The 13,801-nt window shown below is 47.9% G+C and overlaps 1 pseudogene; it reads right to left on the bottom strand.

The window, feature by feature from the left end:
- Nucleotides 1-8,573: 8,573 nt before the first annotated feature.
- On the bottom strand, nucleotides 8,574-13,551 carry LOC145539732 (histone-lysine N-methyltransferase PRDM9-like; annotated as a pseudogene).
- Nucleotides 13,552-13,801: the final 250 nt, after the last annotated feature.

The following is a 13,801-nucleotide window of genomic DNA, read 5'->3' as shown; positions in this document are numbered from 1 at the left end:
GAATGTTTTGCCTACTAGTAGCGTTCTATTTTCACCAGCACCTCTTACCTTGGTGTGACATCTCCAAACCCAGAAATTCTTACATGTTGATATGAAGATCAATTTCATTTTAGCAGCCTTTGAGCAGAGAAGTGACAAAATCAGGATGCCTATTTTGTCAGATTTCTCCAGGCAGAAAATGGAAGCTTGTTGCTGTTCAGTCACTCAGTCATGTCCAACTCTTTGCCACCCCATAGATTTCAGCACGCTGGGCTTCCCTGTCCTTCACCATCTCCCCGAGTTTGCTCAAACTCATGTCCATTAGGTCGGTGATGCCATCCAACCATCTCGTCCTCTGTCGTCCCCTCTTCTTCCACCCTCAGTCTTTCAAACTGAAACTGTTAGAAGGCAGAGTTCATGCAGCTTATGGGCTCCTCGACTCAATCTTTTTGCAGAAATTTTCTGATGTAATTTTTCAAGTGTGACCTTTCCTTCATATAATAACAAATAAACAGAATTAGAAGAAACTAATTTGAAAGGATGGATTGTTTCTACCCTGACAATCTGAACACAAAGGAACCAGTGGGAACTGCAAAGATCTGGGGGCCAGGCTTTTAAGAATATTTTAGGTTGGCAAATACTAACTAATATGCTTTCAATTTCAACAATTTTTATTCTGATAAAGAATACCCTTTTCTAGAAGGCTTCCAGTGTGGCTGCCTCCTCCTGGAAGCCTTGGGTGATGGAATCAGGGCACTTTCTGTCTGTCTGTACAGGACCCTGGGCTCAACTCTAAGAAATCCCTGGATCTCCCCTGGATCCTGACCACCATTTGCCCAAAGACACTGGTAACGGTTTGGTTTTGCCTGTTGAAGTGTTTAATGACAAAGGTTCTTTCAGTTTCCTGGTGTGGGTGACATGTGGAGCCCAGTGATGGTTTTTTCTTTAAGAAACTTACTTGCTAGTTCCCACATGAGGGTGAGGCCCCTGTCCAACGATGAGAGACCCTGCATGTGTGTGACTTGTGCCTCCAGGGAGAGCAACCTTATGCTAGTTTAAACCTGACCACGTTCTGTCTACATGGTAGATTTAGACCTCCCTAAGTCTTGTCTAGGGGCTTCCCTGGTGGCTGAGATGGTAAAGAATCTGCATGCAGTGCAGGAGACCTGGGTTTGATCCCTGGGTTGGGAAGATCCCCTGGAGGAGGGCACAGCAACACACTCCAGTATTCTTGCCTGGAGAACCCCCCTGGACGGAGGAGAGGAGCCTGGCAGGTTACAGTCCACGGAGTCGCAAAGAGTCGGACATGACTGAGCGACTAAGCACATACCTCCTGTATATACAAGAGCTACCCAGAAAAAGTGAGGTACTCCCTGTAACGTCCAAGGCCATTATTTAAAATACTATCTTCAGATACAAACAATAGGAGAAAGTCCTTGGGGGAGGTTATCATGCAAAACACAGTAAAGAAATGTATGATTGTTTGCAGATTTAAGTCAGGGCTCCACCATTGAAAAGAGCTACTTGAGATTTAATCATCCTTCTATTTCTGGTGCAAAGAGGGATAGCCATTAAATATGGAAATTTTTCTATGGTAAATGTCCTTCATCTCCATACAGTTTTCTGAGATTCCTGTTTTTTTTTTTTCTTTTCTTTTTTTTTAAATAAGACTGAAATATTCCTTATGCCGGAAAGGCATATCTTGGGGCGGCATATTTTGTTTGCCTTGACATGGATGTTTCCCACTTTGCTTGTGCATTCATCTATTGAAGGATATCCTTATTTGTTCAAGTTTGTAGCTATTATGAATAGTGCTGCTGTGCATAATTTCATCCTTGTTTGAATTTGGAGATAGGTTTTCAAAGCAGTTCACTAAATACTGAGCATCCCAAGGTGAAACTTGTTTAGCTTTGGAAAAAACTGCCCAGCTATGTTACAAAGTGGCTGTACAGGCATCCCACTGTTAGGGGAAGCACACTGACTGAGACCGCCCACCCTGCCCAGGCACCATGGTAACCATTTGCATGAGTTGTTTTATGACTGGAGGTCCTGGTAAGGAACTCAGAACTCATGAGCCACCACCAACTGAAAGAGTTTGGGAAAGGTCAAAAGGAGACACCATATGTCCAACCACCTCCCAGAATCCTCTCTGGCATCCATCTTGGCTGAACAGGGTGTGCACTGTTGTAGCCACGCTCTCCGGGAAGCAAACTCATTCAGAAGGACAACACAAATACTGAAGAGCAATTTATTACACTGGTGGGTCCAAGGCAGAGTCTCCTCTTAGCCAAGGACCCCGACCAGTTTTTGTGACAACCTTATATACCATAAGTGTACGTGCCCAAACCCACATCCCCAGATTCCTTGAAACTAGTCTGGATAGTGTAAAGGAGAGATATAATCAAGGGTAGCTATGATTTATATGCAGTAAGTCTTAGTTGGATAAACAGGGTAACATATATCAATAGATATTGTACAGATAATTTGTTTTGCTTTGGGGTAAATTAGTACACTCCCTTGGTGACAGGATGTCTTGGTACGAGTCCTGAAGGCCTTTTATCCGGGGGTCACTTTTGCAATTGATACGTTATCTCCATGGATACTGGGCACATAATTTAGTGTCCATCGGGTGAGCACCCAAGCATATAGTCCAAAGTTCACAGGGGTTTCAAGACAGAGACTGATTTTCAAGACGGAATCTGTTCGGCCTACTTTCCTCCTTCAGCACCACCAGGCAGGATCTGAGTCAGAATGATTGGCTAAAGACAACCCGGAAACTAATCCCATCACCATAAAACCTGGGTTCCCTTCCCCTACTGCTCTCCACCCGGGCGCCCTTCCCAATAAAATCTCTTTCTTTGTCAGCACGTGTGTCTCCTCGGACAATTCATTTCCGAGTGTTAGACAAGAGCCCAGTTTTGGGGCCTGGAAGGGGTCCCCCTTCCTGCAACACCACCAGCAGTGAAGGAGAGCTTCTGTTGTTCCTCACCCTCCAGCAATCGCTACTGTCATATATTCGGAGCACAGCAGTGCTAATAGGTGCGGTGTGTTAACTCATGATTTTAAATGTTATTCCCTAGTAGTATGATACTTTTGTATAATTTTTGTATGATATTTAGCATCTGCATATCCCCTTTGGCCAGGTGTTTCTGGTTAGATCCTTACCCTTTTTTTTTTTTTTAAACTGGGGCTGTTTTAGAGGCCTTTGTCTATTGTAGGTCCAAATCCTTTACTAGATATGTGTTTGCAAATATTTTTCTCCCAGTTTGTGGCTTGTCTTTAGACTTTCTGAATAAGGTCTTTCAGGGGAGAAAACTGTAATTTTATAAAGTCCACATATTTTTTTCTTTTGTATATTGGCGTTTTCTGTGTTAAAACTCAAAGCTCATGATCTGCAGACCAAAGCCAAGGTCATGTATATTTTCTTATATATACATGTAATTTTGATTGTTTTGCATTTTAAATGTCTGTTAATAAATCTGAGTGAATTTTGTGTAAGTTTGACAGTTTGTGTTTACAGTCATTTCATTTCATATGGTTTCCAGTTGATTGTTCTGTAACTATTTTGGAGAAATCATAAGATATTCATCTCTATTTCAGTTTGAATTTCTTATCTGCAGCAGAACTGCACATATCTGCTCCACGGCCCCCTGGGGCCTGCTCCTTCTGAGATCCAGGAAACAGGAGGACCTACCAAACCGAGCCCATCCCTCATCAATGAGGTCATGCTGCGCGCTGTCTCTTCAGACTGCGTTCTTTCACTGAGTAATATGCACGTGAGATTTAACCATGCCTTTTGAGGGTTGGTGGTTCATTCCTTTCTACTGCTGAGTAATACTCCATCGCATGTGTATGGGAGGAAAAACAATTCTCATTCTGCCCTTCCACAATAAAAGACAAATCACCAGGAGAAAAAACAGAAGCATACCTCCTCTCTGCTTCCCTGGTGGCTTAGTGGTAAAGAATCCGCCTGCAAAACAGGAGAGACGGGTTTGATCCCTGGGTTGTGAAGATCCCCTGGAGAAGGAGTTGGCAACCCACTCCAGTATTCTTGCCTGGGGAATCCCATAGAAAGAGGAGCCTGCGGGGCTACAGTCCATGGGATCCCAGAGTTGAACATGACTTAGTGACTAAAACAACAAATGCCTACTGTATACAGGGGAGCTACCAAAGAAAAGTGAGTCACTCCCTGAAATGTCCTAAGCCATCACCTTAAATACCATCTTCAGCTGAAGACAGAAGTAAGACCTTGGGGAATGGGAGAAGCTGGTTATGGAAGGTTATCATGCAAGACACAGTAAAGAAGGATGACTGTTGGTAGATTTAAGGTGGGACCTTTCCATTGATAAGTTACTTGAGTTAATTATCCTTCTATTTCTGGTGCAAACAGGGGCAACCCTTAAATGCAGAGATTTCTCTGTTGTAAATGTCCTTCACAAAAGGCAATTGCTACTTAGTTGACTGAGAGTCCTCTTTTTTTTTTCCCTTGAAGTCGACGTGAATAATCCTCACACCAGAGAGGCTTATTTTGGGGTGGCCTGCTCCACTTGCCTTCAAGTTTTTAACTATTATGAATAGTGCTGCTCTGCAGAAGTTCATCTTTGTTTGCATTTGGGCATGCATTTTTCAAAGCAGTTTCTTAAATACTGGAGATAGCGATTGTTGGATCCCAAGGTGAGGTTTGTTTAGCTTCAGAGAAAACTGCCCAACTGTGTTACAAAGTGGCTGTGCATACGTCCCATCAGCAGTGAGGGGGCTTTCCTGCTGTTCCTCAGCCTCCAGTAATTGGTATTGTCATATATTTAGAATTTAGCAGTCCTAATAATATATGATGTGATATCTCATGATTTTAATTTGTAATTCCCTAATGGTGTATGATGTTGAACATGTTTTTGTTTTTGACTATCTGTATATCTTTTTTTGGCTGGTTGTCTGTTCAGATCTTTACTCATTTTTTATGGGGTTGTTCAAGAGGTCTTTGTCTATTTTGAGTCCAAATCCTTCATCACATGTGAGTTTTGCAAATACTTGTCTCCCAGATTGTGGCTTGTCTTTTGATTTTCTGAATAAGATCTTTAAGAATCAATTCAGTTCAGTTCAGTCACTCAGTCGTGTCAGACTCTTTGCGACCCCATGGACTGCAGCACACCAGGCCTTCCTGTCCATCACCAACTCCCGGAGTTTACTCAAACTCATGTCCATTGAGTCAGTGATGCCATCCAACCATCTCATCCTCTGTCATCCCCTTCTCCTCCTGCCTCCAATCTTTCCTAGCATCAGGGTCTTTTCAAAGGAGTCACCTCTTTGCATCAGGTGGCCAAAGTGTTGGAGTTTCAGCTTCAGCATCAGTCCTTCCAATAAATATTCAGGACTGATTTCCTTTCAGATGGACTGGTTAGATCGCCTTGAAGACCACAGGACTCTCAAGAGTCTTCTTCAACACCACAGTTCAAAAGCATCAAATCTTCGGCCCTCAGCTTTCTTTATAGTCCAACTCTCACATCCATACATGACTACTGGAAAAACCATAGCCTTGACTAGATGGACTTTTGTTGGTGAAGTAACGTCTCTGCTTTTTAATATGCTGTCTAGGTTGGTCATAACTTTTCTTCTAAGGAGAAAGTGTCTTAATTTCATGGCTGCAGTAGTTGTGCATGGGCTTAGTTGCTCCATGGCAGGCGGGATCTTCCCAGATCAGGGATTGAACCCATGTCTCCTGCATTGGTAGGTGGATTTTAACCACTGCACCACCACGGAAGTCATTCCACTCCCTCCTTCCTGCCAACCTCCTACTTAAAAAAAGACTAAAAGCAACCTGTTTAGTAAGTTTTCAGGAGTCTGAGCTCTGAGGTCAGCGTCTGTGGTGTCATTCTCCCAAAGGCTTCAGATACCAGTTGTGCTCATGAATCTGGCAACCAGGGTGGGTCTGGCGGCTGAAGACAGGCTTGGCCTCTGGAGCTCTGCCCTCACCGACTCATGCAGGGTCCCTGAGCCCTGGTAGCCAAGCAGAGCGGCACGCAGGTGGGGCTGGTACAGCCGTGGGACCACTGCAGTCAGAGTGGAGCCTGCGGCGGAGGCAGCTGGCTGTCCTGTCCCCGTGACTGCTGCTGTCCTGTGTGCCCGTGCAGGGCAGTCACGGTGTCAGGTGAGGCCTGGCCGCTGTCGTGGGGACAGGATGGGACCTCAGACAGCTCACATCCCCACCCCACCCCACCCCCGCTTCAGGTCGTGGCTTGTGGCTGCTGTCAGCTCCCTGGGCTGGGAGGCTGTGTAACACACCAGCCCCATTACTCATGGTCAGCTGAGACCCCAAGCTCTGGGGTAGCACACCATCCCTGCCACCATGCAGGTCGTCCCACTTCTGTGAGGGAGGGCCTGTGCGGGGCTGTGGGTGATGGGGGATTTGGGGGTGTTGTGGGCTGGCCCAGGAGTCAGCTTTTTGAGGGGAAGAGAGGGGAGCAGAGGGGAGGGAGAAGCTTTGAATTGCTCAGGCCTGCAGGGGATTCCAGGCCCAGCTCCGGTGGGAGGTGCAGGTGAGAAGCCCCTGCAAGTTGCTCGGTCCCCACCGTATTTCAGTTGAAGCCCCTCTGCCTGCACCGCCCCTAACTCTCCCTCCCGCGGCCCCTGCCTAAAGCCACAGAAGATGGGGAATCTATACGGCTTCCCTTCCTGTAGGGAAACCAAGCCACAGACAAACGTGTTCCTTTAAGAAAGCACGAAAGAAACGAGAAAATACTAGTGGGTGGTTATTACTGACATGGTTCATGTAGAGATGCTTCAGAAGCCGGGCACACGAAGGGAACTGAGGGCCATTGCCCCCAGTCCTGGAGTTTGCACCCTCCGCCCCCCATCCCACGGCCCACTCTCCCCTTGGTGTCTTCTGGTGACCGGGTGAACTTCAGCCTCCTGAACCCATCCTGGAAGGATCAGGCCAGGGCAGAGGTCGTTCACAGAGGGGAGGGTGTGGTCGACTCTTTAGCACGCCATTGCCTCCACTCTGTGTTGGAGCTCAGTTCTGGGTCAAAGAAAGCGTGGCTTCCTGATGCGGCCCCCACCTTCACTCACTGGGGGGTCTTTGTGTCCACCTTGTCCCCTCGTGCAGCCTGGTCACCCCTGGGGCCCGTGTGTGTGTATCTGCTCTGCTCACAGCACACCCCGGGGTCCATCAGGCTTCACTCATAAAAGGGACGTGTAAGGATGAACTATTCCATAGTTAAGAATTTCAGGGTTGCGACAGCGTTGATCAGAGCACGTGGACACAGGTACGAGGCCCGTGCATAGAGAAGCTGCTGTGTGGGCTTCGAGGACCCTCCGTGTGGGGGTGGGATGGGGGCCGGACAGGGACTTCCTGCACACGCGACTCCAGGCTCTGTTCTCGGCAGGGCGGACGACTGTCGGCACTGCCTTGTCTGTGGAGGGGCTCTGGGGCTGCCCCGCTCAGCAGGAACGGCAGTGGTGGGAAGGGAGGGCGCCCTCCCTTAGCACCCCTGACCTCACACCCACTCCTCAGGGCAGCCAAGTGCCTAAACGGCCCCTTCCTCGTCTAGCTCTGAAGACCTGAAAGGTGTAGAGGCTGAAGGACATGCAGAAAACAAAATTCTGTAAAGCAATTATCCTTCAATTAAAAAATAAGAAAAGGTTAAAGAAAAAAACACAAAGAACAGCAAAGGTGGGGCTTGCACCCTCAGCCAGCCTCTGCCAGATTCTCCCTGTGCTCATGCATCAGACTAAAATGCTGGTGCCTCCACCCTGTATCACAGATGAGAACAGAGACACAGAGAGGCTGAGCATCTTGCCCCAGGTTGCACAGCTGCTGAGGGCAGGGCTGAGAACTGGACCCCTGTGGTCGAATCTGGAGTCCAGATGCTGTGATGACCCTGAGGGAGCGGCAAAGACCAGATGGCCCAGACTGAGTGAGGCACACACACATGCACACACATACGTGCATGAGGCCTTCACCTTTGAGGCCACAGAGGTCAGAGGAAACCAGAGGGCAAACCCTAGATCTGCCTGTCTGTCTCAAACCCTAGATTCCTCTCCCTGGACCCAGGAACCGACTGTACCATGACGTAACTGACTTGGCTCCAGAATTATGCCTTCCCAGGGGTTCAGCTACCACTGGACCCCACCGCTCTCAGCAATAAGTGGGGAATAAGTACATAGTCTGGGCTTCAGATTTGTTTGGAGACAAAATTTATTAGGAGTACAAAAAACCACGAAGGCAATTGGCATGAACATCTCCGGAACACTTAAGAAACCCTCTGCTGTTTATCTATCTCCTCTCCTGTCATGAAAGTGGAAGGTCTATTTAATCAATTAATTCTGTGCTTATCACACTCTTTCTTTAAAATGTTTATTTATGTATTTATTTATTCGGCTGCACTGTGTGTTAGTTGCAGCATGTGGGAGCTAGTTCCCCAACCAGGTATTGAACGTGGATCTCTGCATTGGAGTCTTGGCCACTAGACCACCTGGGAAGTCTCTCCTCATACTCTTGGGGACAGTAACAGGGCATAGACCTCCTCTGAGGCCCCCTTAGAGCTAAGGCATGCCGTGGCTGCAGTAATCCTAAGATGTGGTTTGTTGGTCATGACTCACTCACACTCCCTGCACACATAGGGCTTCTCCCCTGTGTGTGTCCTCTGGTGTCTGTTGAGATGGGACTTCTGATTGAAGCTTCGCCCACACTCCCTGCAAACATAGGACTTCTCCCCTGTGTGTGTCCTCTGGTGTGAGATGAGATTTGACTTCCGACTGAAGCTTCGCCCACACTCACCGAAAACATAGGGCTTCTCCCTTATGTGTGTCCTCTGGTTTGTGATGAGACTTGACCTATCCTTGGAGACTTGCCCACACTCTCTGTACTTGTCTCTCATAATCCCTGAGGCCCCTGCCCCCATGAATGATTTGCCTGTGTCCTCTGGATTCAGTTTCTGGCTTGTGCTGGGCTCTTCTGTCATTCTCTCATGCACCCCAGAACCCCCCACTTGTCCTCTGGGTGAGTAGGAAGAGGCCCTTGAAATCCTCTTCAGCCTTACGCTTTCCAGCAAAGGTTGGGGCCTTTCCTTAGCCTCGTGACCCTCAGGTTTGTCACTCGGGCTGTGTGGATCGGAATATCACTGCTGCTGATTTTGATTGCCTGGGCAGGGATCCTCTGCTTGGAGGTGGTCTCTTTTAGATGGTCTCAGGAGGGTTTGAGAGGGGTGATTGCGTTGGACATGTTGGCTGAGGAATTTCTGACTAGAGAAGGCCAGAGAGCAGGAGGCACATGGGTGGATCTTGGGCTTCAGTTCTGCTGAAAGAGAAAGCTTTGGTCAGGTAGCTGGTTTGCCATGGTAAGGCCTGCCCACGAATCATCTAAGTGTTGACAGCGCACGATTTGTCTCCCATCAAGTGTGTCTTTACAGTCCACTTTTCCATTCCATTCTTATTCACTACATCTACAGAAATCCAGGAAGCCTGTGTCAAGGGCCTTTTCTACATATCACCCAGACTAGGGACCTTCCAGCAGCATCAGAGGCAGCGTCTCTCCTGATACAGGTGGATCTGCAGGGACCTTTCCCTGTGTGTAAGTATCTGAAAAGTCATGTCACCGTGGTCACAGGTATTTTACCCTACTGAGAGATAAGACTCTTGATGACTTAGGTGGAATCTTCCTGAGCAGCTCCCTGTGAGGGGAAAGGGTCTATTAAGTTAGGGGCACCTGGCCTGGAGCTCTCTGCATATGGGAGGCAGCACAGGGGTAGTTAGAGCAGGTTTGAGTAAAGCTGACTTTGTGGCTCCTGGTTCAAAGAGCAGCCTTTGTGCCGATCTCTGCAGGAAGTGGGTTTCAGACTGGATGAAACCGAGTGGCCCAGGTCCCACTGACTACAGGTCTCTGGCTCCTGCTGCCCCAACTGGTTCACAAATTGCTCCTCTCTCAGTTTTCCATAAATCAGAAAATAAAGGCATGTCCTTTCTCAAGCCTCACCAGTATTCATACCTCATTTATTTCATTCAGTCTTAGCTCATTTAACATGCACTAGGAAGTCCTGTTTAAGAATACATCTCCAGCCAGACTCCTCACACCCTCACTCCCGTGCATCTTCAGCCAGCCCACTCTCCCCTCATGTCTGGCAATGAACTGACCTCTGAGGGGACTCCCCGCTGCTGTCTCTTCCCCAAAATGAACCAAAGCATCGTCACAGAACAGGGAACATGCCGCTTGCAGCTGAAAGCCTCATGGTTGTTCTCTGTCACCCAGGAAGACCCCTGGGGCCTGCACGTGGACACGGGCCCTGAGGCTTCCGGTCCAGCCTCCTTCCTCGCCCTCTGTGCTTCCTCCTGCGACCACCGGCATGGCCTCTCGTCCCGGCCCTGGGGCTGTGGCACTGGCTGCTCCCCTGCCTGGAATCCTTTCCCAGGGGTGTTATCTCTGCAGAGACCCTGCCCCACCATTCTGCGCCACACCCCACCCTCTGCTCAGGCTGATCCGAGGCACTTTTCCTGCGCTGTTTTCCTCAGAGCACCAGCCCCTGTCTGGTGTGAAGCCCGTGCTGCCCCAGGGCAGTGGTTCTGTCTGTTTCGGTGGGTGGAGCCCTGTCTGGCGCAGAGTATGAGCTCACATGACAACCAACTGAAACAGTGGCTGAATGCAAATCACTGTACACGTGTCGCTTAGAAATGGGAGGAAATGAGGAAGAAACACGGAGAGGTGAGAGGGCGGGTCGGTGCTGAGAAACTTGCTGTTTGCCTCTGAGCCTTTCAGCAGAAGGTGATGTGACATAGTTTTTGCACACAATTTTGAAAATTTGAAGTAACATTTTTAATATAAAAATCTTTCCTAACAGTCATATGAAATGAATCAAATTCTGAGGCATTTTAATGACGACTTGACTGACTTTAGACTGGATTGTACTCTGCTTCGGAATCGGACCGGGGGGCTCCCCAGGATGGGCTGGGGCGCTGGAAGAGGGGTGGCGCTCACCTCTCCCGGCTGCGAGCTCGCTCTTCCCCCTGCTGTCCCACTTGATGCCGAGGTGCTGGCCATACTCGTCCCCGTACCAGACCAGCAGCTCCCAGCCCAGCCTGACCACCTGGCAGGTTCGGAAGAAGATCTGCCCGTGATACTGGAAGGGCACCAGGTTCTGCTCCTAGTCGTCCCGGGCACAGTTCACATACCTGGGGTCGAGGACAGGAGAGGGAAAGAAACCTCAGGTGATGAGTGCCCTCCAGGGTCGGACCATGCCCAGCTCCTTGCCTTCAGGCTCTGAGGCTGCCGTGGTTCCCACCGCCCCTCATGGGGACCTTCTGTTCACACCTTAGACCAGGCCGTGTGAACTGTTATTTCCAGATCCTGTTTCCAGTCCTCTTCCTGGCTCGAATGTTTTTCTCTCCTTACTTAATTAGTCATTTTCCAGAGCCCAGTTCTAGACTCATCTCCACCTGGACTGTCCATGAGGCTGGTGACCTCCAGCTCCCCTAAACTCTAAATTAAGTTCTCTTTCATTCCACAGGACTTGGTGCTCCTTGGCTAGCACACACCCCTCAGCACTCAGCCCAGCCTGCCTTCTCTCCCGAGGCTTTTCTTCAATCTCCCCACGTGTATCCAGGGTCCTACTCACTTGCCCACCCCATCCCATGGAAACTTGGAGCGTGCTCTGACATAGCTTGAGACCCAGAACAGTAATAGTTTAGTCACTTTCTGCCTGCCCTGATGAAAGGAGAGGCCTTCAGAGAATGGCCATGCTCACAGCCATCCTGCCCCCTATTCCTTCCCACACCTCAGGGCTCACTTCTCACTGGAACCGAGCCTGGGGAAGTTGTTGCCCACATGGACTCAAGGTCTCCTGTGTTAGGTTATCCTGGCGCTGTGCAGTTACTCAAAGATAGAAAAATTAAGGTTACTGTTCCTAAAATCAATTGGCTAATGTCTGTCTGCAGTATGTTCTCCAAAAGGACATGGTTTGTGTGATCTACTTCAGTAATGAAGTTCATTGTCTAAACTGAAACATAAAGTGCTTGGTAAGTGTCAATTAAGTGAGTTAAAGTGTCCCTGGTAAATCTAGATTCCTCAAGTTGTTTTCAAGTCCCCCAGTTTTGTTCAGCATATAGCCTTGTATTTTGAGGGCACATGCTATATTTTTATTTCGTTCTTTCTAATGTCTTTTGAAATGAAAAAGCATGATATGGAGGGAAAAGAGGAAATAAGATGTGAAAGCTATTGAGGGAGACAGGTTGAGAAGGAAAGGGGTGTGGGCTTGAGGGAAGAGCAACGTCTACAAACTGCAGACTCACTGCACTCACCTCATCCAGTTGGCCAAAGACGTGTCCTTTCTATCCACATACTCATAGCAGTTTCTCCCTTTGGTGATCTGAGTGTCAGAAAAAGAGTTACAATCTTTCTTCTCTCTTTTATTTATTTATTTATTTTTTGGTAGGAAGCAATAGAAGAACTATTTCTCTATGCTGTCATTGGTGCTCTTCAGCCTGCATGGATTCAGCTGCTTTCATCAAGAGCCTCTTTAGTTCTTCTTCCCTTTCTGCCATAAGGGTCGTGTCATTTGTATATCTGAGGTTATTGATATTTCTCCCAGCAATCTTGATTCCAGCTTGTGCTTCATCCAGCCCAGCGTTTCTCAGGATGTACTCTGCATGTAAGTTAAATAAGCAGGGTGGCAATATACAGTCTTGACATACTTCTTTCCCAATTGAGAATCAGTCCAGTGATCCATGTCCGGTTCTAACTGTTGCTTCTTGACCGGGATAAAGTTTTGCAGGAGGCAGATAAGGTGGTCTCATATTCCCATCTGCTTAAGAATTTTCCACAGTTTGTTGTGATTCACACAGTCAAAGGCTTTATCATAGTCAATGAAGCAGAAATAGGTTTTTTTTTTTTTCCTGGAATTCTCTTGCTTTTTTATGATCCAGCAGATGTTGGCAATTTGATCTCTGGTACCTCTGGCTTTTCTAAATCCACCTTGAACATCTGGGAGTTCTTGGTTCATGGACTGTTGAAGCCTGGCTTGGAGAATTTTGAGCATTACTTTGCTAGCATGTGAAATCAGTGCAGCTGTGTGGTAGTTTGAACATTCTTTGGCATTGCCCTTTTTTGGGATTGGAATGAAAACTGACCTTTTCCAGTTCTATGGCCACTGCTGAGTTTTCCAAATTTCCTGGCATATTGAGTGCAGCACTTTAACAGCATCATCTTTTAGGATTTCAAATAGCTCAGCTGGAATTCCATCTCCTTCACTAGCTTTGTTCATAGCGATGCTTCCTAAGGCCCAGTTGACTTCACAATCTAGGATGTCTGGCTCTAGGTGAGTGATCAAATCATCATGGTTATCTGGGTCATTAAGATCTTTCTTGTATAGTTCTGTGTATTCTTGCTGCCTCTTCTTAATATATTCTGCTTCCGTTAGGTCCATACCATTTGTGTCATTTATTGAGCCCATCTTTGCATGAAATGTTCCCTTGGTATCTCTAATTTTGTTTGCACATATTCGAGTATTTTAACTGGGATGGGTGGAGAATGTTCAGGAGCAGCTAGCCTAGGGATCAGGCAGCATTTACTTCAAGATGCCTCTGCATGGTCCCGCAGCTTCCCACCGAGGACCCTCCTTGTGGGAGTGGGGGTGGGGGGTTAGGAGGGTAGAGGAGGGGGTCAGAAGTGTGGAAGGGGGGGTCGGGAGTGTGGAGGAGGGGTGGGAGAGTGGAAGGGCTGCTGTCTGCATGTAAGTCCCCACCCCCCGACCATCTTCAGCATTGCTCATTGGTGTAACAAGTGTTCTAATTGGGTTTTCACCTGTGTATCTGGTGAGTTCTTAATGAGCAATGTGAA

Source organism: Giraffa tippelskirchi, chromosome 1 (assembly GCF_054371585.1).
Source record: "Giraffa tippelskirchi isolate mGirTip1 chromosome 1, T2T-mGirTip1v1.2.pri, whole genome shotgun sequence".
Classification (NCBI taxonomy): Eukaryota; Metazoa; Chordata; class Mammalia; order Artiodactyla; family Giraffidae; genus Giraffa; species Giraffa tippelskirchi.
The sequence above is the reverse complement of the archived record's forward strand: the minus strand, read 5'-3'. Positions and strand labels throughout refer to the sequence as shown.